The sequence below is a fragment of the Chelonoidis abingdonii genome, chromosome 16 (assembly GCF_003597395.2).
Source record: "Chelonoidis abingdonii isolate Lonesome George chromosome 16, CheloAbing_2.0, whole genome shotgun sequence".
NCBI lineage: Eukaryota > Metazoa > Chordata > Testudines > Testudinidae > Chelonoidis > Chelonoidis abingdonii.
Window position 1 is genome coordinate 8,471,358 of NC_133784.1, and position 27,009 is coordinate 8,498,366.

A 27,009-nucleotide genomic window follows, 5' to 3' on the forward strand; every position below is an offset into this window, starting at 1 on the left:
CCCAGCTCTTAGTTCCAGGTGCAGCCTTTTAGTCTGAGTGAAATTAAAAGCAAAATGGCCATGAGAGTTGGAGGCTCCCCATCCGGTTCTCAGGCTTGGGGCAGCAGAGCCAGAGAGGCTGGCCAGGCAGCAATCTGGAATTCAGAATCGAGATTACAGGGGAAGGCTGCAAAACCAGGTGGAGAAGCGGACTGGAGTTTCTGTGTGGGGATCCCAACTGGAGATTCCGTTACAATGACAGGGTGAACAGAGCACAGAGAGTTACAGGGGAAGGCTGCAAAACCAGGTGGAGAAGCAGACTGGAGTTTCTGTGTTGGGATCCCAACTGGAGATTCCGTTACAATGACAGGGTGAACAGAGCACAGAGAGAAACATCCTGATGTTGATTAGCCAGGGGCCAGAGCAGGTTTTTGTAGCTTTCTTCTAGTGTTGGGAATCTGATATCTTTACAGAGATCCTCTTTGGAATAGAACAAGTTGGGTTCAAATATCAGTCAGTGTGGGGGAGATTTCACATTTTCCATTTAACAACCATTGGGCTTGGAGGGGCGGACTCATGAGAAGTGCCTGCTCCAGGAGTGCTGGTATCTTTCTTTTCTCCGTTCTAGTGCTGTCAGGCAGGTTCATTCTGGTCTTCACCTTCTGTCTGGTGTCATGGAGACACCAGGACTTCAGGCCGTGTGGTGGAGGCTTCCTGGCATACACTGACCAATCCCTGGGCTAGGAATGTTTTTTCCCATGGAATGTTATGCTCCCTGCACTTGAGTCATTGTGGATGCGTCCAGCACAGAGCAAACTTCCATTCTACTTTCCTGGCTGCTTTTCCCAGTTTGCATGCTGTGGAGTCATTCAGTTAGTGTGTTGCATTTGTAACTGGCTCATTCCTGCAGCGGGATGCAGGTGAACTGTGCAAGAGCTCTTGTCTCAGAGTGTCTGTTGCTCCTAGTGATTTTCTGGTGATCTTTATTTTCAGGGCTGTTTGTAGCAATGGAGCGCCCTTGTTCTGGGTGGTATTTTGGGGGCAGGCGTGATGGTGGCTGGAGTTTCTTACAGTTTTTCCCAAGGTCTCTGAGTGGTTTGGGGGTGCTTATCTCCACTTCTGGTGATGAGGCTGTGCAGCGCGATGGGTGAGTTAGGCTGTGCGGCACAGGATCTGCTCTCTGGAGGTAGCTCTATATGACAGTCGATTTCCTGCAGATAGAGTTTGTGATTCATCATTTATTATAGTGAGGATGGTGGTGGCAAGGGATAGTCCGTCCTGAATTATACTGGAAATGAGGTAGCAAGCACAGCTGGGCATGAACCACAAAATCTGGCTCTGGCTCTCATGTAGGTTCAGGTCATAAGTTTGGTTAGAGCCCATATCTAATAACCAGTTAACTCTGAAGTTACCTGGTGAATGATTCCCCAGGTCATGTTACAAAGCAACTTCACTCTAGAAAAAGAAGGGCGATAGAAAACAACAGCATTGTGCTTTGAACAGCTGGGGAAATTAATCCAGCTGAATTTTCCACCAGCTTTTCTTTATTTGCCAGTTAAGTGTTCAAAGTGCCGTAGTAGGACCTCCTCTTCCAAAATCCAGGTTAACTATTGTGATGGGGCAAGGCCAGATGGCTACAGTAAAGTACTGAGAAACAGGTATGTTAGTCCCAGGCTAAACAAATCCCTAGTACCCTGGTAACCAAATGGCAGTTGCTCCAGGTTAATCAAGCACTGGAGCAATTAAGATCTTTCTAGAAGCAGTAGAGATAGCTACTTTATTAGACACCTGCAGCATAGGCAGCGCTAATCAGGGCACTGGCTTTAAAAGGAGCTCACTCCAGTCAGGCAGGGAGAGCCAGGAGAAAGGAGGTGCTGTGAGGAGCGGGAGCAAGCAAGGCAAGGAGCTGAGGTGAGGTGAGAGCTGAGGAGTATACTGCTGGGAGGATTGAGCGAGGACAGGCATGTCAGACCCAGGTTGGAAGGTCTGTCCCTGTGGTGAGGACTAAAGAAGGTGTTTTGGAGGAGGCCATGGGGAAGTAGCCCAGGGAGTTGTAGCATGGTCTGCAACTGTTACAGGAGGCACTATAGCAGCTGCGATCCACAGGGCCCTGGGCTGGAACCACGGAGTAGAGGGCCTGGGTTCCCCCCAAACCTCCCAACTCCTGATCAGACACAGGAGGAGCTGACTCAGACTGTGGGTTCCACAAGAAGGAAAGATCACTGAGATGAACAAATCCGCCAATAAGCGCAGGACCCACCAAGGTGGAGGAGGAACTTTGTCACACTATTCTTCACCAAATTCCCTCTCAGGTGTTCTCTCACTCTGTATCCTCCAAGAGGTGCTCTTAGATAATGTCTCACAGTTGACAATAAACTGACTTGTCTTAAGTTTCCTGATTGGCTTCTTAAACCTTTGTTTAAATTGTGGACTCGCAGAATGTTGATTGTCATATTTGCTGTAGCTTTCCTCTGAAACTTGACAGGTGGGATCCCACCACTAAGGCTAATCTGTTTATCTTAATTATTTTTAAAAAATCAAAGTTTGGAGAGGAACAAATTCTGTAACTAATATATTTAAGTTGCAGGCTCAGCCTGCTACAGCAAGGAAGTGTGTAAAGCTGTAAATCCAGGCAAAGATCCTCTTCGAAACTTGCTCTGGGATCAGTGTTTGGCAGAAAATCATGAGTGAAAGCAGGATTTTTTGGCCTTAGCTGGGATTTCCCTAGATTTTTGGAGTTGAATGCAAAGCCATCATCCAGCTGCATTGCTAAATATAGCTCTGACCTTTTTACCTTATCAAGCTATAGTTTGATTTCTAATTGAAATTGTCTTGTAATTACATCTTATGTCCCAGTGGACAGTTGTTTGTCTCATAAAACCAACAGAACATATTGGAACAGTCTGTTTGTGAGTGATGGTATGCAGTGCAGCCACTAAAATACAACTCCTTCTAGTCTCTACTGGTGATGGTGGTGCCTTCAGGGCACCACCGCTGGAGCTGTTCTCTCAGGAAGCTGACAGCTGGCATTGTCCACTAGGCCTCTCTTGACTGGTTTTTCAGTTGTTGGTTCCCGTCCCTTCTGACTACCCTAAACAATCCCAGGAAATGGAAGCAAAACCCCAGGGCATCCAGTGGAGAAACTGCTTGAGACCTCACCGTGAGAAGGAAGCTGTGTTAGTGGAACTCAGATGCTCATTCAGGTTTGCATATGGTTCCTGACATCTGTTAATCCAGGCTCCCAGCTCTTGCTCCACTGGGGATGGAGCAGTTAACTGTGCGCGGGCAGTAACAGTGTATGACAGCAACAGCAGGTAGGACAGAACTACTTTTAGGGTCACAGAGGCCATTTTGCTCAGCTGGATCTCAGCTTGCGTAGACCTGTTTGGAGCTGGCCATGGTCACAAAGGCTGCATGGTTATCTGAAGTGTAGCCCTACCCATGTTTCCCAAGCCCAGCTCCCCCAAATGGTGCAACCCTCCTGTTACCCATGATTTTTCTGAACCCAAAGCTCTTGGTAACTTTACTCTTTGCGAGGCGGCGTCAGGAAATAAATGAATAGGGGATACAGCTCCATCAGATAAACGATTGGTGCAAACAAGAGTGCTTTCACTTAAAGCTTTTACTTTATTTAGTCTCGAGCACATACACATGTATGCAATAGGTTATAGCACCCTAAATCTATAGTTACCCCAAGTCTGGAGTGGTCTTTGAGTGGTCAGTGACAGGTTTCTGGTGGCCAGCTTTCTGTCTGCCCCTAGAGCTCTTAAGATGAGTCCACTCAACTCAAAGCATTTCCCCTTTTTATGCTGCTAAGTGTTCCATAACTTGTCAGTCACCAATAGCCATTAGTTAAGCAAGAAGTTTAAGCCGTTGGTTGTGCAGATATGTTTTTGTGGAGTCTGCAGTCTCATGGGCCCTGACAAACACACACCAGAAGTCAAATATAGATAGACTTCCTGTTTTTCAAAACAGTATGCTCCAGCAGTTTAGAAGAAAGCCCAACAGGATGGTGCAGGGTCATGCTCAGTTCTTGTGGGCACCCTGCGCCCTGGCTTGCCCAGTTATGCTAACGTTGCTACAGAGCCTTATAGCTGCTTTTGGAATAAGTAATCGATATTCCAGTTACTGGCAGTGGCCTCGGCATTTTGCTGAGATGTCAGTCTCCTGTAACACTCCCAGCTCCCAAACAACCACCACCTCTAACAGGGTCCAGCCAGTTAGCCTACTTATGGAGTGAGACCCTGTGAACAGGATAGGTCTCCTCTCCAGGGGTTAACTGAGCAGCTGCTCCTTCCTATGGGGTGCGGAGGGAACATGTCTGAAGTGCCACTGAGACTTCTTGAACTACTGATGGCTGGACAACAGTGTGAAGAGCCCAAAGCAGCCACACCACCACGAGTCTGCTGCTGGTCACCATCATGTCCAGTTAAAGAAACCCTTTGAAAGCAATAATTATGTGGGTTATTTAGCTATAAAGCTGTTTTTCCATTGTTACTGCTGTACTGCACCTTTAAATCGCTGAGGTCTCTGTCCAGACAGGCAGCCATTTTGTATTAAATGCAGGCAGTGATTAGCTGCCAAAATATTAACAACTGGTTCTCTCCTCCTTACCCCATCAGGGGGTCATGCCCCCCCGCCCCCTGGGACTTCTGCCCCATCCAACCCCCCATGTTCCTTGACACCCCACGCCCAGGACCCCTTACCCCATTCACCCCCCATTCACTACCCCCTGCCGCCCCATCCAACCCCTCCTCTTATTCCTGATGCCTCCCCCGGGACCCCTGCCCCATCCAACCACCCCTTATCTCTGTCCCAACTGCCCCTGGAATCCCTGCCCCTGACTGCCTCCCACTGCCCCATCCAACCCCTGGTCCTTCCTGACTGCCCACCCCCGGACCTTTGCCCCCATTCATTTCCCATGTTCCCTACCCTCTGATGGCCCCAAGTCCCGACCCTAATCCAGCCCCCACCCTCTATCCAACACCCCCTCCCTGCCCCCCTTACCGCGCTGCCTGGACACGGGGGCCGCGCCACCCAGAGTCGAGGCCAGGAGCCACTGGCCAGGCCAGAGTCGGGGGCTGGGGGCTGGCCCAGGGCTGGGGCTGGCCCGGAGCCATGCCACCTAGCCATCCGGAGTCAGGGCCAGCCCGGACTTGGGGGCTGGCCCAAAGTTGGGGCTGGAGGCCAGCCCGGAGCCACTGGCCAGGCTGGAGGCTGGGCCAAGTCCGGGATCGGGGGCTGGGCCGGAGCCGTGCCGCCCAGCTGGCCGGAGTCAGGGCCGGGGCCGCTCGGAGACGCATGGTGCCTATAGCCCTTCTCATGCCCCCCACCCCAGCTCACCTGTAGGAAGCTGCTGCTTCCTTCTCAGCCTTCCCAGACTTCCCGCACTAACAGCTGATTCGCGGGAAAGCCGTAGTGGGGGCCTTCAGGGGAGGAGGCAGAGGCAGAGCTGGAGCAAGGTGAGCTGGGGCCAGGGGCAGGGCAGGGAGCTGCTGGAGCTTTTGTTAAATTTAAAAGCCCTTTACAAATGGTTCTAAAAGGGCTTTTAAATTTAACAACTGGTTCCCGAAAACCGGCGGGAAACGGCTCCAGCTCATCACTGAATGCAGGGTCTGTGACAGAAGAGACACACTGTGCTGTCTTATGGAGATTTTACTTTGGTTCTTTCTTGTGGTGTTGCTCTCTGAGTGAAGCCTAATGAGACCTAGATTCTCCTGCTTACTCTGCTGGTGAACTTGGCCAAGTCACTCACTGCCTCAGCTTACCATTCTGTAAAAAGGGGTAAAGATGCTGATCTCCTTTGTAAATTGCTTTGAGATCTGCTGATAAAAGTGAAGTGGAAGAGCTGGATATTCAAATAGAAAAGAACCTGTCTGCTCTTTGTGTTGGGAGAGATATAACAGTTCATGCATTTCATTTGCAATGCGCTGTGTCCCCCGGCATGACTGGAAGCCTTGCCTCAGCAGAAAGGTGTGTGTTGGTTTCCTAATGCTGCTGACTGCAGACTCTCTCTGTGCTGTTTTGAGAGAGTAGCATAGCTGAGTCCAATCGTCCCGTGTGCGAAAGATGACGCGCTTCATTACCAGTGAATAAGAGGCACTATGCAAGGAAAAACGTGTTCTGCCTGCTCTGAAATGATACACACAGGATCCTGAGACAGACAACAAATGCTAGGTTTAGAACACCGTGGGCTTTCCAATCCACTGCTGAAGCAACAGACTTCAGTGACCTGTGCAAAAAGCTACTTCAATGCAATTATCCCGTGGAGTCTAGTCTCCTGGACAGTGCCCAGTCTAGCTCTAGTTGTCCCAAAGAATAGGAGTCCCATCCTGCCCCCTGCTAGATAAATAGACTTCACTGTAGCCATCTACTTCTGATGTCCCCCTTCCTTTTCCTTGGCTCAGATTCATTCTCAGGTTCCACCTGATTCTCTTTTCCTCTACCATAAACAAGGGCCTCTCCATGGCTTACAAGTGGCTCTGGCAGCTGCACAAACAATCAGCACTGCTCTAGCCTGTGAGCCTCTGGAAAAGCTTGTTCTGCCCATGAAGAATTCCCCAAAGCCCAGACCCTGGTTATCCATCTTGATGAAAGTGTCCGATGGAGACAGAGTGAGTAGAATGGAGTCTGCGGGGCTCACATGCAAACGGGGTAATCGGCTGCATCTGGCCAGCTGGTTAATTGCTGTCAGCGGTATCTGAACAGAGCACATGTGTATGTTGTGCTTATTAAGCAGGGGTAGGAGGGACCAGGGACTGCAGAGGCGAGCACTGCCAAGTGACAGGGAAGATGCTGTCCTGGCATAGTCTAGGTGGCTACATCCCAGGAATATTGTGTCTAAGTGCAAAGGTTTGATGTGGGACTGAACCAATCTCCCAGTTGACGGAGTGTGCATGCACTCAGGTACTAGGGTGATGGGGTCTAGACAGACTGTATTTATACCTGTCTAATGTATTTTCCACTCCATGCATCTGATGAAGTGGGTTATAGCCCATGAAAGCTTATGCCCAGATAAATTTGTTAGTCTCTAAGGGTATGTCCACACTACCCGCCAGATTGCCACGACCGTTAATCCCGTGCCATGAAGACGGGAAGTAAATTGAAATAAGATATGTCAACTTCAGCTATGCTATTCTCGTAGCTGAAGTTGCGTATCTGACATCGACAGCCCCCACCTCCTAGCATAGACCAGGCCTAAGGTGCCACAAAGACTCCTCATTGTTTTTGCTGATACAAACTAACACGGCTACCCATCTGAAACCAGATAGGCTAAGGTGAGGGTGGGGGGAGATGTTTAGGTAGCCATGGGGGAGCAGTTTCAGGTGAGCACCGGGGGAGGGGAGGGGAAGAGATTTGGGGTGAGCATTATGGGGTACTGGTTTGGGGGAGTACCCTGGGGAGACAAGGCAGCACAGTGGGGTGAATGGGTAGGAGGACCTCTGGAGAGTGGTTGAGGATGAGCATCCTGATTTAGGGTGAGCTGTGGGGGCGGGGGAGGGAGTTACCTAGGGGGACCAGGGTGAGTACCAGTGGGGTTAGGTGAGCATCCTGGAATAGGAGTGAGCACTCGAGTCAGAGAAACAGTGTATGGTGAGCAACTGAGTGAGGGGAGCGGCTTGGGATGAGCACCACAAGGAGTCAGGTTAGAGTGAGCACCTTGGTGAGGAGCAATATCGGGATGGCTCTTTGGGGTAGTGGTTTAGGGTGAGCAACGCAAGGTGGCAGCGAGAGTGCTTTAAGGGGAGCTCATGAGTGGGTGCGTTTTAGCGTCAGCATCCAGGTAGGGAGAGCATTTTAGGGGGAGCTCCTGGGGAGGAATTTTGTGCGTGCACTTTGGAGAAACAGGTTAGGGTGAGCTCCCTCAGTTCCGCCTGCCCCTCAGCATCCTTGGATCCAGAATGGTGCCTCTGCTTAGCTCCCTCACCCAACCTCATCCTGCCAGAGACTCAGCTCACCAAAGCAGCTCAGCAAGGGCCTTTGTGTACCAGCAATGTACCCCCTGCTCTCTGCCCTGCTTACTCTGCCATTCCTTCCCCTGTGCTGATTGGCTGCTGGTGCCAATCCCCTCCCACCCTGTCAGGTCATTACAGACTGTAGCATAACGTACACACCAGGGGGCTGGGTAAGGGTTGCACAGACAACCTTCATTCTGGCATTTCTGGGTGCTTGACTTTGCAACTTGAATAATGTTTTAATAACAGGGTGTGTGCGTGTGTGTGTGCGCAATGTCCTAGGTTTTTAGAAAAGCAAAGTGAAAAAACAGAAATTCCATCCTGTGGCATCATGTTAACACCCATGTGGGTCAGCAGCAGGGTTAGGCTCAGACTTTAAGGCCAGAAGGGACAATCACGATCCTCTAATCTGACCTCCTGCACATCTCAGGCCATGGAACCTCACCCACCCACTCCTGTAATGGACCCATAACCTCTGGCTGAGTTACTGAAGTCCTCAAATCATGATTTAGAGACTTCCAGTTACCAAGAATCTACCATTTACTCTAGTTCAACAAGTAGCCTGTGCCCCACGCTGCAGAGGAAGGTGAAAAACCCCCAGGGTCTCTACCAATCTCACCTTGAGGAAAATTCCTTCCTAACCCCAAATACGGTAATGGCGATCAGTTAGACCCTGAGCATATGGGCAAGACTCACCAGCCAGACACCTGGGAAAGAATTCTCTGTAGTAACTCAGAGCCCTCCCCATCTAGTGTCCTATCACTGGTCGGTAGAGAAATTTGCTACTGGCAGTCACAGATTGGCTACATGCCATTTTAGGCAACCTCATGATGCCACCCTCCTCCATAAATTTATCAAGCTCTGAGTCTCGAAATCCATTAGGTTAGAACCTTTAGATGCACCACACAGACCTCTGCCACTTGAGTAATAGAGTAACTGATAGCAGTAGTAGGCTGTCATCTTTTGTGTGAGCCAGCACTAAAGGGGATTCAGACACTCACTTTGCCAGTGGGTCTCTGTAACAGGGCAGGACTCATCACCCCAGCACCGCCTGCTGGCCATCCTATGAATTAGTTCTCATTTCACTGGAGCACCTTTGTCTAGTGATGTCTTGCCTGTCACCACTCTCGCCTCCACCTCTAGGAGGCATGTCACTCCCTGGACTGCAGCATCCTCTTCTGACACAGCCCTCTGGCTGCGCCCCACTCAGTTCTCTCCTCACTTCCGGGAGACCCGACAGGCCTCAGTCCAGCTACCTGCCTCCGTGGCAAACTGCAGTCCACGCACTGACCACTCCTCTCATGGCAAGTGGGGTTGGGGGGAGGCAAAGGACTGGTGGACCCGGGTCCCTCTGCTACCCCAGGTCCCGGTCCATGTACTGCTCCTCCTCCTACTCTGTCATCTGTTTCCCTGGGCCATTTCCCCACAGCTTTAGCACCTTCTCCGCCCTTGTATCAGGGCCTCAGTCTGGCAGCCATCAGGCTGGAGCTCTCTCTTGCTCCCCTGACCCTGCCCAGCACCGCTTTATCCGTGGTGCTGTCTCTCTCTCAACCCTCCTACATAGCATCCAGTCCTCCTCCTTTGGCCTCCAGGGAGAGGCACCATCTGGTCTGCTCAACAGCCCTTCTTATATGGGCCAGCCTGGCCCTGATTGGCTGCTTCACTAAGCCTTCTTCCTATTGGCTGGCTCAATAAGATCTCTTCTAATTGGCTGGGTTCTGCGCAGCCTCCCCAGGGCTACTTTAACCCTTCCTCTGCCTGTGTGGAGCAGCCTCTCGCAGTCTCACAGATACTTGCTGACAGCAGAGGAATGATGGGACTCAGGAATTCTGGGTTCCAATCCAGGTTGTGGAGGGGTGTGTGCTCTAGTGGCCACAGATTCTTCTGTCCGTTCCCTGCGAACTTAACCTCTTCGTCCCTGTCCTGTCTGTTCTCCACCTCTTGATCCTCATCCCTGTCCCATTCACTGCACCTAGCCAGTTCCTGTCTCTGCTCCTTAAGCGTCTCATCCCAATCCCAGTCTCTTTGCCCATCTGCCCTAGTCTCTCCTCTCTAGAGTTCCTATTCCAATCTGTCAGTCCCACACTCCAGTATCACCTGCCAAATTTCAAGTCCCCACCCCAAAGCATGGGGGCATTAGAGCTTTTTGAAGACAAGTTCGTCAGAGTTAAACATGGGCTAACAATGCATTTTTCCCAGCTTTTGTTCTTGGAAATGACTGAACTGTTTTGGTTGAAATTTTGCTACATTTCCCAGACACCTGGCATGGCAATTTCAGCCCAAATGATTAAAGTTCATCCAAGTTATAAGCAAATGAAAACAGCTCTTATGATGGGAAGTGTCAGGCACCCTTAATAATGAGGTGCTACTGGTCCCATCCAGAATTAAAAGCAAGCTGAGATTCCTGATTATCCATTCATTGTGTTATAAATTCAGCTATGAAAATGTTTGGTGAGGACAATATTTGGTTATCCTTGGGAGGTAGGTAGAAGTAGCTCGGACTGAGGTTGTTGATAAGCACTAATCCATCAGTGAGCTGAGAAAGCAGTTCTATCAGCGTAGGTGTTAGTTTGCAGGAAGAAAACAGGATGGAGTGTGGTAGAAGGACAGTGGATGAGGGCAGAAGATGCTTTGTTTGAGGAAAGGATCAGCTGAGGGTCACAGGAGTGGAGCTGTGCTGAAAACTGGGCTGGGAAGCTGGTGAAACAACAACAGTATGTGCTGTGTTTGAACGTCACCCTGCTGGAGGAGAAGCTGTAACCGATGCTCTGGCTTTCCCCACTCAGAGCTGCTCGGGAATGGATTGGTATAGTCCTGTGCTGGGCATGGTGGGAGAATGCCAGAGAAATACCTGAGCCTCCCCTGAAAGTGGGCTGCTGCAAGTGGTGCTAGTGGAACTCTTGCTGGGGTTGAGTGAGCTGAAATAGAGCTGGCTGAATCGTGAGACAAAGTACTGACCAAGAAATTATTGGCCAGCACATGCAGAGACTTGCCAGTCACTGAGGTGACGAATATTGTCTGGCCATGCGCAGAGCTGGCCAAGTGAACTGCAAACAGTTATTTGGACAGCTGATGGAAATAAGTTGCCGAATAGACTCTTGGCAATGATCAAGCTCCTGCTAGTTGCAGTCATGCCACAGGAAATGGCCGAAGCCTGGATCACAGTGGTTAGAATCTCATCGGAGAGGACTGGACAGAGGCCCCCGACTGGCCAAATGTGGAGAAGGCATTTGCTGCATCTGGGACAGTACTGAGTTCACATTACCATGTGGCTGTGCACCAGCTTCCTGACTGACAGGGAGATGCACGTCCTCAAGGGGGAGGTCCCCATCTTGACAAATTCCTCTTCCTGCCAGCACTTTGGGGCAAGCTTGACTTTCAGACTTTGTTTTTAAACTTAGAATCTTGCTTTTCGACCCTGCTCATCCAGACAGCGAGGCCCCCAAAACTGCACCCGTCGCAGAAGGAAGCCCTGGGCCTCTCCCATCTGCTTGTTCCCACTCTCCATCAACACCCACCAATGCTTTGTAAAGTTACTTTGGTGGATGTTTTAGGTCTGGCATTTTTAAAGGGAGCTAGGGGAATTACACACCCAGACTGGATGGGATTCTGGTGCCTAACTCCCTTAGGTTCTTTGGAAAGGTCCAGACTAAAGCTTTTCAATCTGAACAGCTAGTCTCCTGGGCCAGTGGCTCTCTGTGCTCCCCAGGGCTTTATAAAGCCCACTAGGACAGTGGTCCCCAACCTTTTCGTCTGGCGGGTGCCAGACAAAGGACCACTGCGGCGGTGGAGCACCCGTGGAAATGCCGCTGAATTTCGGTGGCAACGCCTCTCAATGATGCCGCTTGCCATTGACAAGCGACATCATCGAGAGGCGTCCCCGCCAAAGTTCAGGAGCGACGCCTCTCGATTACATCACTTGTCGATGGCAAGTGGTGTCATCGAGAAGTGTCTCTGAAATTCGGGAGCGATGCCTCTCGATGACGTCACTTGTTGGTGACAAGCATCGTCATCGAAAGGCATCCCCGCCGAAATGCTGCTGAAATTCGGCGGCATTTTGGCGCGTGCTCTCCCAGGGTCCAGGACGCAGGTGCATTAAGATGCCCCCAAGGGTGCCATGGTGCCCGCGGGCATCGCGTTGGGGACCACTGCACTAGGAGCTCACAAACCTTTCTGAGTTTCAAAACCCATAGCAAATTACTGCAAAATCAATCTTCCAGACCTCGGCAGGTCTTCACCCAGTAGTTCTCAAGGAGGGCAAGTGAATAAAAGAAATAGGAAGTTTCTAGGCCAAGTCCTTCCTGAGCTATGACTTCCCCAGACACGGAGAAGGCTTTTCCAAACATGAGAGCGCTCCGAACACCTTGTCTGATGAACCCCCACCTTTCCCCTACCATACGATTCTTCTGTGGAGACCACACAGGCAGAAAGGCTCCGCTTAGAGGGAGGTGTGTGCATCCAAACTGGGCTTCTGCTGGGAAACTGATTAAAACTTTAAACGTACAGTGGCTACTGCAGCACCTTAATAACTGCATTGTAACACATTTGACAGATAAGGGAATAACCTACCTCAGAGGGGCAGAGAGACCACCAAGGACAGTCATGAAGGAAAAGCCCTCAGCTGCATGCTGGAACCCATGCCTGAATCTCTGAAGGCATATGAATCACAGCTGCGTAGCATTAGAAGGCTACACGGACGAGGGAGCCGAGCACATTTTTCAGCATTTGCTTTATCAGCCGGCTGCGTGTGGAGCCAGCCATTTTCTCCCTTGGTCTGAAGTGTTGCAGGCGTTTCACATTACAGCCAGATTTTACTGAATCCAGCTCTTGTGCACAGTGGACAGAAACGTATTAAGCTTAAAAGCCAATGTCTAGTGTGCATTGTAAACCTTGAAGGAGCTTGGAGAATGAAATCCTGTTTGCTGCTGGCTACTGTGGGCATTTTTAAAGGGAAACCAGTATTGCCAACACTAAGCAGTCAATGAATCAAGCCCCCAAACCAGGATTGTGGCATACAAATCATGAGTTTTAAAAATAATACATGTTGAGTTCTTTTTATTTGCCATCTGTTTTCTGATCCTTTGGAGGGTCACATTCTCCAGCTTTTCTCTGTAACCAAGAGGCCCAGATTTTTACTTTTTTTTTCAAATGAAAGTTGAGATTCTAATATATTCCCCTGACTCCAGGTGCTGGAGATCTGAGAAAAACACAAAATATTGCAAGACTCGCAATAAAATCATGGGAGTTGGCCACACTAGGACATTTTCAAGTCAAATTTGGCCCAAGCTTTCGGCTTTGGAAGAAGATTTGTACTGAAATCTTTCCAGGAGAGCATTTATAACAAATAAACACTCTGATGTGATATTTGCAGCCCAAACGGCTGTGTGAGGATCTGAAACTGACAAAAAGTGAAACTAGGTTGTTTTCATTGCCCACTGAGAAGAGAAGAGAAAAGAAAAGAAAAGAAAAGAAAAGAAAAGAAAAGAAAAGAAAAGAAATCAGCAGCACTCGTGAAAAAGGATATTGGATTTTAAATGTTCTTTCTAGTTTATGCTCTACAGTGTTATTAGTGGAGATGATTTTGGGGTTAGATATGTGGTTTTTACCCTGGCCACTAACTGCTGGGAAATGACTAGTGCTGTAAATAGAACTTTGTATTCATGGCAATGCACATTCAGATTTCAATTTCATTACAACTTAAAAAAAAATTCGCAATGCTTTTTGCTTTATTTTCATGGTTTGCACTGGCAATGGTCAAACATTTCCCAGGAGTGAATGACTTGCTGAACCCTCCATTTTGCCTTAGGCTGTCAGCTGCGCCAGCTGCTAATTACCACTCTGATCCAGCACAGTACTTAGAGCTCAGGCTCATGGATAACTGAGCATGTGAGCAGTCCCATTGATTTCACTGCACACAGGCTTACAGTGATGCTTGTGCTTTGCTGGTTACTCAGATGATGTGTGCCTCCTGATACTGGGGTCGGCGGGGGGGGCACAGTCTAAAGAGGAGGACATGTGGCCACCCCATATGTCTCCTCTGCCCAGTGACTCCCCAACCCTACACCCAGTCCAAGGCTGGCACACTCTCCCTGCCCACCAGAGTTACTTGCTGGAGGAGGGGGGCTCTGTCCTCCTCCTGCTGCACCTCCCTCCTGGCATGTTTAGCTGCTTTCCCTGGCAGCTGGGCCTGGGCAGGGAGCCGGAGGGAGCTGCTTCTCACGCCAGCTGAAGATGGCTGCTCTGGGTCGCTGACTCTGTGCAGCGTGGCAACCGTCTGCTCCCTCCGCTCCCACTCGGGCCTGGCTGCTGGGGACAGAGCCAAGCAACCAGGAGCCCCCACTCCCCCGAGCCATTTCCTGTTTGCTCGGCCACTATCTCCAGCATCCAGACCCTGGCAGAGAACAGAGGGTGCGAGGCAGGATACCACCCCAACTAGGCTCTCTCTCATGCAGCCACTGTGCTGCACAGAGCAGGAACCCAAAGCAAGCAGCATGAGAAGTGATTGGTCCCACCCCAGTGGCCAGGGACAGGGTCCGAGCATGTTGGGCTCTGCGGGAGAAGGGAGCCTGACTCCTGCCCCTCCAGCAAGGAAGCCTGACTCCCACCCACTCAGAAACGGGGGGGGCACTTGACCCCACATTCCTCCCCTACACATCAATGTCATAAAGCCCTGCTAATTAATAAAGCACTTTGCACATTCAGAGATTTAAAAAATATTAGGTGTCAAGCAGCACGGCTAGAACTTGGTGCCTGATCCTACAAGGTGCTAAGAGATCACAATCCCTGCTGATGTTCACAGGAGATGAGGGCACTCAGCCGCCTGCAGGAGCAGGTCCTTTATCGATCAGCTCTTTGGCTTTTCAGACAATATATCAAAGGACACAAAACTGAGAACTCCTCTTTGCAGCTGGAGTCAAGTCCCAGAAAGACTCATCGTGACATGTGGGTGGCATCAATCTTAGCAAACTCCCCTACTGCTAATGAGGCTCCTGATTGATTTTTACGAGGTCCGTTGATTTGCATGGGAAAGCTAACAATAACTTCAGCCGGAGAACAGAAGAAAGGTCAATGAATGCTGCCACTCTTTTTAATTTTTGCTGGTAGCTGGATTCTCTATAGCTGGTTAAGGCCAGGAACTGATCATAGTATTTGTGATGGTTCTAAATCCAGCCTGCTCTTTAGGGACCAGTTTCTCCAGTGTCACCTGTAACCTTTGAAGTAAGAGCCACTCCAACAGTTTATAGCAACTGCTAAGGAGGGAGGTGGACCGGTCAGTGGCCCCTTTTCTGGGCTTCAAAATGGCTATGATCTTGGCTACCTTCCACTCTTTCAGAATTATGTTAGAAAAGTGGATGTTGCTGAAGAAGTCCGCTAGCCACCTTCTTGCTTTCAGACCAAGATTCTTTGGGAATTCTGGATATATTTCATCCACTCCTGCTGCATTCCCAGACTTAGTGTTGGAGACACCCGTATCTACTTCATCTACGTGTAGGGGCAGAAAGAGGTGAAGAGAACAGGCACCGTTTGGTGCGTGGTACATTTGTTTGTGGACTTGCCACCTAATGTTTTTAATCCATTGGCACACGGGAACTGGCAATTAACCATGAGGAGACGGCATCGGCATTTATTTGAGGTGGTTTGTAGGCTGTTGGAGCTGGACTGCTTAAAAGATGGAGGAATTTTCAGACTTTGATAGGTCAAGTGCCACAATGGTTTCACACCATCTTTTCTTTCTTGCTGATCTCAGAGACTCAAGCAAGGTCATTGCAGTCTCAGGGCTCTTCTCAGCTTGCTATTGCTAGAAGAGTGCTTTGCTTTCTTCTATCCTGGAAGGAGTGAGTGCTTTTCTGAAACACCTTGCAATGCTCAAATTGGTGGCCAATATTAGTAAGCCTACAAAGCGTGGTCATGAGCCGGATATGGTGAAATCTGGGTTATTGAGCCCTCTGTGATTGCCACGTAGCAGGATCAGTCAGCAGAGTGTAGTTTCCAGCACGGGTTGAGGAGGGATCGAATGAATGGAGCTTGTAGGCCTATGCAAATCATGACTGGGCCATTTTGGCTATTGGGAAAGTCATCGAGAACTGACATTGTGGATGGTATTGGGTGGCTGCTGATGTCATGCGACATAAAACAAAGGTCAGGAGTATAGCAGTTCCTCCTTTGTTCTGACCTGAACACGCCACGGTCTGTGGCAGCGTAGAGGAGGTGCTGGTCTTCAGTGAAAGCCCAGGATTCAGCTGTTCTCCAGCTCAGTTGTTCTTGGTATAGCTCCAGAGGATATGATGGCTATTAAAATCACTGACATGGATGATGGGATGACAGAAGATTCACTGTACATCCTGGAATGAGGGGTTCAGGGTGTGGGAGGGGGTTCTGGGCTGGGGCAGAGGGTTGGGGTCAAGGAAGGCTCCAGGCACCAGCTAAGGAAGCAGGTGCTTGGGATGGCCAATACCAAGGGGCGGCACTCTGGCCGCTACTGGGGCGGCACGTCCGGGTTTTTGGCAGCAATTCGGCGGCGGGTCCCTCAGTCCCTCTCAGAGCGAAGGACCTTGTTATAAACAGATAGCTAAGGGTTAATGTTTCTTTTACCTGTAAAGTGTTAACAAAGGGAACCAAACACCTGACCAAAGGACCAATCAGGAAACTGGATTTTTCAAAGCTCAGGGAGGGAATTTGTGGGGTGTGTGTCCTTTGTCTGTGTCTCTAGTGCTCTCTCGGCTATGAGAGTGATCTCTATCTCCAGGCTTCTCTAATCTTCTGTTTCCAAGTGTAAGTACAAAGGTAGAAAGACAATAGGCTTATGTTTTTTTTTTTTGTATTTACATGTGTGTAGTTGCTGGAATGTTTTAAATTGTATTTCTTTTTGGATAAGGCTGTTTATTCATTTTTCTTTTAAGCAATTGACCCTGTATATTGTCATCTTAATACAGAGACCATTTTTATGTCTTTTTCTTTCTTTTTATATAAAGCTTTCTTTTTAAAACCTGTTTGAGTTTTTCTCTGGTTAAGGCTAAGGAACGAAGGGAGGGGGAAATCTCTTTGTGTTAGATTGATTAGGTTTGAATCTGCATAGCCTCTGGGTGAGGGGGAGAGACACTTAATCTCTCTGGGTTTGTGTTTCAAGGAACTGAAGTGGGAAAATCTGGGAGGAGGTAAAGAGCAGGAAGGGAAGTGGGTTATTTCCCTTTGTTGTGAGACTCAGGGCATCTGAGTGTTGGGGTCCCCCAGGGAAGGTTTTGGGGAGACCAGAGTGAGGCAGGCACTGTAATTCCTGTCTGGTGGCAGCGCTATCAGATCCAAGCTGGTAATTAAGCTTGGAGGTTTTGTGCTAGCATCTTAGTTTCTGAACTCTAAGGTTCAGATCTGAGTAGGAAGCTATGATAGACCTGCCGCTGAATTGCTGCCAAAGAGTGGAGCGGCGCATTCATGCTGCTGCGGCTTTTTTTTTTTTTTTTTTTGCCTCTTGGGACGGCAGAAAACCTGGAGCCGGCCCTGGTTGGGGTGTGGAAGGGAGTCAGGGCTCTGGGTGGGAAGTGCAGGCTCTGGGGTAGGGACAGAGATGAGGATCTTGGGGTGCAGGAGAGGGCTCTGAGTTTGGGGGCTCAGGGCTGGGCCAGGGGATTGGGGCATGGAGTTGGGGAGCAGGCTTACCTTGGACAGCTCACGGTCAGTGGTGCAGCTGGGGTGCAGAGGCAGGCTTCCTGCCTGTTCTGGCACCACGGACTCCGCTGCACCCTGGAAGCAGCCAGCAGCAGGTCTAGCTTCTAGGTGGAGGTGCACAAGCGGCTCCGTGTGGCTCTCGCCTGCAGGCACCGCCCCCCAGCTCCCATTGGCTGATTCACCAGATGGGTCACTAGATGCCTCATACTGCTGGAACAAGGCAGTGCTCTCCTCATTGAGACCGGGATGTAGACCAGGCGGCAACCACGTGGGATGGCTCTGCAGGCTGCTTTGTAGATAGCACCACCAAAATGATGGTAGATCTCACTTACCAAGATATGCCAAGCTGGTATTGTCACCAGACTCTTCTCCAGTGCTTCCTTGTATTTTTCCCAGTCGGCCTTTCGGAAGTTTCACTGCTTCTTTTTGGAACTCTTGACAATTGGGAGCTGTAGCCCAATATGGATCAGTGATGGTCTGTGTTCGCTGTGTGGAAAGTTATCCAAGCCTTGACATGTTGCTGGCTGAGGATGGCCATGAACTGAACTGACCCAGCACAAGTCAGGATAGTAGTCACGATCCCTCTAGAAGAATGGCACGTGCCTCGCTGCTTAGCATCATGTTGGTTCCAGCTGACACTTGGAGGCTTGTAAACATTTGCCAGCCAGAAACCACCAACCTGGATGGTGTCACAGAATTCAGTAGACATCAGCTGAATGGCATCTACAATATCGGACCAAATGTATGTGGCTTGGCATTGCTCGGGTGTACCATATGGCACAACGGGTCAAAGCTGTCAATACTGTAATGCCGGCTCAGCTTGGCAGTTGCCACATGTGTTTCTTGCAAGCGAATGATGTCGATAATATGTCAATGAGAGACAACGCCGAGCAAATCACTCTTGGCAACCAACAAACCCTCCACATTGAGTTGTAACATGCGTAGAGCTGGACCAATAACATAGAAGTCACTGGGCTGCATGCTGGGGTTGCTGGTGATGACAGTGCCGGGATTCGTTGAGCTGGTGCTCATGGAATTTGGCTCACTGGTTGGATCATTAGCTTCCCAGAGTGCTGTCAGGTACTGGCGGGTGGTGCGACAACGACGCTGATCCATTGCCCCCAAAGACTAAGTGAAGAGAGGGAAAAATGGGATCTGAAGAGAGACAGACACAGCCCATGGCATAAAGAAGAGACAAACTGTGGGTTGAGATGGGGAAAGTGATCTGCATTGAGGACACCCAGGGGTAGGGAGTGACAATGCTTTCTGTTGGCAATGTGGGGTGTATTACAGGACTAGTGAAGGAGAGCTCCAAACCAGCTAATCATGTGCCCTGGAATCAAATGGCACATCTGTACTTGGGGTGGCTCAAGAAGACCTACTGGTGCTAGCTCTGATTGGGCTAGCATGCTAAGAATAGCAAGTTTAGCTGCACCGGCACAACCTGAGTATGTGCCTAGCGTCTCAGACCGGGTCCTTCTTGGGGTGGCTAGTCCCTCCCACAGTTAGTGCTGCTGTGGCCATACTGTTTTTAGCACAGTAGCTTGATCAGAGCCAACGTGGGTATGTCTTCTCAAGCTGGGAGTCACTCCCCCCACTCCAAGTGTAGACGTACCCAAAGTGTACTCTGTTTAAAGGCACACCACTGGATCTGCTCAAGCCCAAATTACTGGCTCACATGGAGAAGAGTCTACCCTTTGACCTTGTTGGCAATGACTGTTTGAAAGTCTTGGAAGTGTCTTCTTATTTATTTGGGTTAGTGCAGTGTTTCAAAGGGATGCTGGGGCTGTATGTTGCATGTACCATTTGGACAATTCTGGGGGAATTTGGACTATACTTGTGGGACTTGTTATGATTTATGTGCATGGGACTTTTGTATCATGGAGAAGGACCCCATCTTAGCTACCTAATTTATGCATTATGCAGCTTTCCTGTTTTCACAATCAGAAAGGAACTGGTTGTGCGAGCTACTAAGGATACAGGCTAACATTTCCAAATGCACCTTGTGATGGGGCGAACCCCCATCACCAGCTATACAAGGAAAAGGAAGCCAATTAGAGCCAGGTGTTGCACCTGTGGGCTGATTAGCTAATTGCCCCCTGGCCTGAGGACTCATTAGGCACCTGGACCTTGTAAAGAGCTAAAGGGACTCAGCTTAGCAAGAAGACCCAGGAGAGAGGAGATTGGCGAGTTCCCTCTCTCTGGGAAGGGCATGGAGAAAGCAGGATTCTCCTGCAGAGAGAAAACCCACAGGGAGCAGGATAGGCTCCTGTGTGGGAAGCCCTGAGCTAGGGTGATCCCTAGGGGAAACTGCCAGAGTCAGGGGGGCAGTGTGGGAAAACCTGCCTGGACACTAAGCATTAGAGGAGACATTCCACCAGAAGGCAATTGAGGCAGATATGCCTGCCATGCTGTGGCCTGCTGCAAGTGGGCACTCCGGGTAGGGGTGGCTCTATAGCAATATTGTGGAGAATGCTGGCACTTTGAGTGTTTGTGTGAGGTCTGTGAGGAGGCTGCTTGGTCTGGGGGTTAGAGTAACCCAGGAGGGATCTCAGAGGTAAAATAAAACCTGTCTGTAGAGGGGCAGGGCTTTTTGAAAAGGGGGGAGGTGTGTCATGGGGGCTGACCCCTGTAAATGAAGTAGGGTCAGCTACCAGTGCTACAGTAGGTGCTCACATTTGGCCAAGGAAAAGGGTGAGGCAGCAGCTGGGGGCTATAAAGAACCAGGAAGCAACTGAGCTGGAAGAGACCCCATGAGAGGGAGGTCCAGCAAGTCACAGCAGACTGATTCAATCAGGAAGGGCAGATTAGAGCTGCCAGAGACCAGGGAACTGGTGGTCTCTCTTTAGGGATGCTGTAGCTGGTTCCTGGGAGAAGGCTGAAGGCAGAAGAGTAGCAAGAGGGGTGTGCTGCCAGCAATGCCAAGCCAGGGGCAGAGGGCTGAAGGCAGGGGAGCAGCAGAGGAGCTCACCTCCTGACAGCACCAGAGCTGGAGAGCTGGACCCAGAGGAACATGGAGAGGCCAGGGGAGTGAGGGATGCTTCCCTAGAAAGGATGCTCCTAGCAGAGAGGTGTGTGTGTGTGGGGGAGGAATTCCTGCTGGGAAGAGTGGGGTGCACTTCAGATGAGGCATGTCACTGGAGGACACTGAGGGATGCTGGGGCTGTCACTGGGGGACACCAGAACATGGCGGGGGATGCCGAAGCTGTCGCTGGGGGGATGCCGGGGCTGTGTGTTGCATTTAGTGTTTGGACTAAGCTGGGGGAATTTTGCACTGTAATTACGGGACTTATTAATGTGCCTGGGACTTTTGTAATAAATAAGCCCTGCAATGCCTATAGTTATACTTGTGAAACTGTAGTCTATTTCTGGGTGTATCTAAAGGAGGGAAACCAAGGGAGGTATGCCTGTCATGCCATGGCCTGCCACAGGAGGGCACTCCAGGTAGGGGCAGTCCTATCACATACCTCAGAGTGTTTTATGTGCCTAAGTCCCATTTTCAAAAGTGACACGAGCACTTAAGTGCCTAAGTCTCCTGGACAATCAGGTGTGATAGGGATGGAATATTCAGTGAAGATTTCTTAGTGTGCAATGTAGCCACTCATACTATTGCTGACTGTGCTTCCCAGCTTTTCAGTGAGTTCGCAGAAAAGTCTGGCCCTGACCCAGCACGCTGCGCTGTAATATGTAGTTGGTGCCCAGGCAATGACTGGCAAACACAGGGGTGGATTGTTCATGTTCACAGTAGTGCTTGTGTCGCCGGGCGGAGTCATTGCCAGGTTCCTCGGGGAGCGTTAGCCACTCAGAAAACGCCGACCTAGCTGAAGAGAGCTTGGCCAATGCAGTGAAGATAGGTAATCTGATAAATTCTTGGGTATCAATGTCTTGGGTATTTACTGCCATATGTGATGAGATGAGCCGCAAGTGTGAACAGCTTCCTCGTCACACTCCAATGGATTGGGTGCTCACTCATCACTTCGAGTGGCCTGGAGAGCTTCCGCTAGTTCTGACTGAGCACCAACTGGAGGTGTAGGCTGCACTAAAAGCATAGAGCCAGTAGACTGAGTGCAGCCCAAGGGCTGTCAGTCATGGTGTTTCCTGTGTGACCTTTTGGATCTGCAGATGTGCAGAAGGGACTCCTGACCTGAGGAGTGTGGGTCTCAAAATCCTGTTATGGTTATGGATCATGTGTAGGGTACTAGTCTTACTCTGTCCAGCAACTTGTTGCTCGTTGACCCAGCAAAAGTTCCTGATTTGTTAATCTGTTTACCTATCAGTAACTCCCTTGTGCTCTGTACTGATTGGTCAATTGTTAATTTGTGTACTGTTACCAGTTCTTTGGCATTATCTGGCTAGGTATTATTTGGCTAGGTTGCCCCACTGTGACTCTGCCTACCCAACAAAGTTCCAGTGTTCATTATTTCATTTCTACAATAAAAGCTATTGTTTAAATACTTACCAAAGACTCCGGAATTGGATATCTCAAACCAGGTGGGTAGCAGGAGGAACCCGCAAGGGAGCACTGTTGCCTGGGAAGGGAAAGGCGTAGGAGTGCCCAACAGAAGATGTCTTGAATTTTGAAGACCATGTATGACTGTTCAGGTTAGCTACTTAGCGACCTGCTCACTATCCAAATGAACTAAATTTGTGACTCCAAGGGGTCTCTGTTATTGTATTTAACATGAGAGACAAGAAAGCTGGCATGATTAAGAAGGCATTGGCTTTGTTACCAAAAATGAAGTGAAATCACGATAGAGATCAAGGATTTATAAGCGATCACCTCAAAAAGCCATTTTGTGTGTATTTCCCTTGCAAGTTGCTAAGGATCAGTGGATGAGGAGCCCTTTTGCAGATGCTGGAAGTGGAATGCCTGCAGACCTAACTAGTAGTTCTCTAGTTCTCCAGAAGGGACTTACAGAAACAAGCATGTAAGATTTCTCTGGACGTACCTTTCAGCAAGAATGACATTTTGCAGTCTAGCTTACTTTGCCAACAGAGTTTCCAGAATTGTCACTCAGAGATTGGAAATACTTAATATCTTGTTTCAAAAAGGGATTCTCTACATTGGCTGCTCTCAAAATGAAATCCAGATGCAAGTCAGTTGGAGCTGTAAATCTGGCACCAGTTACTCCTTACATTTCCACACTGTTCTGTGAAAAGCAATCTCATCTATCCCACGTAAGTCATCTGCAGATGACTGCACCACAGCTGTTGGTTTTTGTCAGCATCACCAGATAGTGTCATATCGGAAAAGTAATTAATAAGAATCTGCAGCCAGCCTTGGCCTCTCTCTGCCATTTCTGTGTCAGCTCTTGAAGAACAGACAGTCTACTGAAAACCATGGCAGCACAAGTGCCAATGTGAATTGAAAACAAAACCAAGTAGGAAAGAGTGGGGATGTTGGAGGTGCCCTTTCAAGCTGGTTTGAGCAGGTAAGAAATGATGCAACATTGGCAGTACTCGGAAGGTCTCTGGAATTATGCAGCGGTACACGTGGAGACTGTGATTTGTACTGGCAATTACCGTTTGCACCAAATGATCACAGCAGCGGCCACTGTATGTTGAAACCTAACTACATCATTCACACTCATTTAGATTTACCTGGTCATAGGATGGTGACAAATTAAATAAATATTCAGTGCTCCAATTTTTTTTCTTTTCAGAAGAAGTTAATGGCATCCAGGAGGCTGAAAAGCACTGACTTAGATCCTTACATTGTCATAAATGTACACAGAAAAATGAGACACATTGATTTGGTTGGATTACTATGTCATTGGCTATATGCCCAGCTGTTGTTATCTACCCTGATTTAGACAGCTCAAGAACTATTTTCAGTTACTAGATGGGCTAATACACATTTGCTTCACTTCCTGTTAAAGAGGGACTCTTTCACTGGGGGAACATGAAACAGACAATAATGATGGTGAGAAATAAATATAACACAAAGGTGTCCAAGGTATTCCTCTTAACACAGCTTCTCACCCAGGCTGATCCTGCCATAGAAACGCTGACTCAAAGCCTTCTGGTTACAACACTGCAGACTAATCTAAACTTAGGTGGATCTGAGCCTTGGCCTAAAACGTGCAAGTGGCCACTATAAGGATTTTATAATGGACCAAGCGAAAGCACAAGGTCTGAACAACCCAGAATGTTGTGGCATTTACACCCTGGATCTAAATGCATCTTGAATCTCATGTGGCTGGAGGTATTTCACATGGAGATCATGTGTAGACCTGGTTCTAAATGCAGACAGTTAAATGAATCAGAAGCCAGGTTTCCATTTGCCTGTTCATGTATTAATTGCTGTTAATGAACACACCCCTGTGAAGTTTTGCTTATACGGTAACTCCTCACTTAAAGGTGTCCTGGTTAATGTTGTTACGTTGCTGATCAATTCGAGAGCATGCTTGTTTAAAGTTGCACAATGTTCCCTTATAACATTGTTTGGCAGACGCCTGCTTTGTTCACTGCTTGCAGAAAGAGCAGTCCGTTGGACCTAGCTGGTGGGGGGCTTGGAACCAGGGTGGACCAGCAGTCCCCCATCAGCTCCCCACTCCCTTAAGTTCCCTGTGCAGCAGGTGGCCAGCAGGCTAGTAATTGAAGCTATCCCTCCCCACCACTGCAATGTGCTGCTCCTGCCCTCTGCCTTGGAGCTGCTCCCGGGAGCCTCCTGCTTGCTGTGCAAGGGGTGGGATGGGGGAGGAAGACGGGGCTAATGTCAGGGTGTTCCCCTCCCCCTTGCTTCTGCCCCTCGCTTACCCCATCTCCATAGAGCAGGGGGAGGACACAACAGGGCTCAGGATGGAGGAAGCTTGCTGGCAGCAGCTGCTGTCTCAGCTTGCTGATCTACTTTAAAAGGCAATGTATGTGGAGTGGCATTAGCCTCCTTAAAGGGGCAATGCTCATCTCTCACACACAGACAGAGTGTGTGTCTCTGTCTCTGTCTGCCATGCTGTCTCCCCCCCTCCATTTGTGCTGCTTTGTAGAGTGTGAGGCTACATTAACAACAATGTGTTAACCCTTGAGGGCTCAGCCGAGTGCTAGTTCATCATTTAGCAGTAAGACATTCCCTGGGAAATATCCCACTCTCTGACTTCACCACCTCAACCAAGCTTCACAATCATCATTGCTGTGTATAGTGTTAAATTGTTTGTTTAAAACTTATACTGTGTATGTGTATATATATATTTCCGTGGAACCTAACCTCCCTTATTTACATTAATTCTTATGGAGAAATTGGATTCACTTAACGTAGGTTCGCTTAAAATCGCATTTTTCAGGAACATAACTGCAATGTTAAGCGAGGAGTTACTGTACTAGTATTTACAGAGTGGTTTTTTTTTGGCATGTAAGGGATCATTTAATCAAGAAATGAGATTTGTGTGTTTCACTCAGAAGTGGACCTAGTTTACAAAGGTTAGAGCCTCCAATCAGAGAACAGCAATAATATCATGTGACATACGACCAGTCAGAAAGCTCGGGTAGCTGACTGAACACGCTTATGATCAGTCTGGGAACCACCCATAGCTCTGATACATTTGAGAACATTATTTGCTGGACCCTTTTAATAAATGAGCAACCCGTAAAAATCTTGATCTGTTTGGAGAAAATTAGCAATCAGAAAATACTCGGCAGATAAATCAATTGAAAAATTGTTCACTGGCTCTAGTTATGTAACCAATACATTGCTGAGACTTCACTCCAGGAGAATATGGATGGATGTGTATAGGAGACACCTGGATTCAATCCACATCTCTTAGATGATTTTCTTTGACAGCTTGACTAATTATAAAACCACATGAACAAAGACACACATACTTCAGCTGATTTGGCTTTAGTCTCCCCAGCGCATGTCGTTCTTTAAAGGCTACTCTCCAATATGTAACCTCCCCTGTGCTGTTTTACTAAGCTATGATTTTATAATAAGGGTTTGATGTTTACAAGCTCAGCTAGTCATAGACTTCAGGAGTGTTTATTTTTCTCAGTTGCTCTTGCCATTTACTGAATGTTCTACCCTGAGCGCTCCCAGATTCTGTGCCTGGCCTCTGGCAGCCTTGTTCTTTCCAAGGAGAAGCAAAGCAGACGCAAGATAGAGGTAATGTGAGTTAGTGCCTCCTCTCTATGACAGAATAATAATATCCCTACTGTAGAAGGGAGGCCAGGAACTGAAGCAGTCCAAGGTCCTTTCTGGGTGATTTGGGATTAGAACCCATGGTGCTAAAACAGAACAGCTGAGTCTCTGCCACTTAGCCCCACTGCCCCCACACAGAGGACTTGCCCAATCTATGTTCTTGAGTATACTGTCTGTAAAATGGGGTTACTCCTGCACATATAACCCACTGTTTCAGTACTGTATGTGTGATGAAGTGGGGGGCAGGGGTTCTTGGGGTTTTCTCTCTTTTCCAGGGTTTGCATGCACAGGGGATGGGACTCAATGTCCCTGGGTGTTACTGGTTTAACGAGGTGAGGGGAGAGGGAGTTTGTTGTTACAGAGGACCGGAGAGGGACTCGGGACCCCAGCCCAGGAGACACAACCGGTTCTGGCCAGTGGGAGGACAATGGGCTGCAGAGAGAGGACCCCGGTGACCTGACCAGCCGGTTCCAGCCAGAGGAGAGCTGCGAGGAAAGGGGACTCAGGCCTTCCTGTTTACGACCCTGTTTACCTGGAGAGAAGACAATGGACTGAGGCGGGGCTTGAGGCCGGGGATATCAGAGACCCAGCGGGGAAGCAGGGGGGCTCGGGCTGGCGAGGGGAAGCAGGCAGAGCCCACCTGGATGCAGGGAGACTGGGATGTGCTGTTATTGTGAGAGGCCAGACCTGAGGCCCTGAGAGTTTCCTGTGCTGTGTTCAATTCTCAATAAACCCTCCTGTTTCATGCTAACTGAGAGTCACTCCAGTCTAGAGAAAAGGGTTGCATCAGCCCCTTCGGGCCCACGGGGTCCAAAGCGTGTGGACTCCCGGAGGGGGCCCACGGCAGAGACAGACGTGCTAAGGCTTGGAGAGGTGCGGCTCCAGGAGGTGGAGGGGCCTGACCCCGAGAAAGAGTGGACCCCCGAGAAGGGCTGACTCTCTGAAAGGGGTACCGCTCATGGACCGCACAGGGCCAAGAGTGGGCATGATCTGTGAGTCCGTGACAGTATGCTGTCCCAATTATTGGCTGGTGCAGAGTATAACAGCCTACCACTGCAGCCAGCTGTTGTGATCAGGGCCAAATTTTCAAGCAGTTTACTGGCAGTGGTAGATACTAGGCCCACATCACTGCTTATTCAACCCTGAAGATAGAACCTTAGACTGGGACGTTGGAAGTCTTGAATTCCAACCCTGCTGATGATGAGTGTGTGGGGAGGTGTCCTTCATTTATATTTTTCTTTATAAAAAATCCCTAGGAAATCACAGTACAAATATATGAAA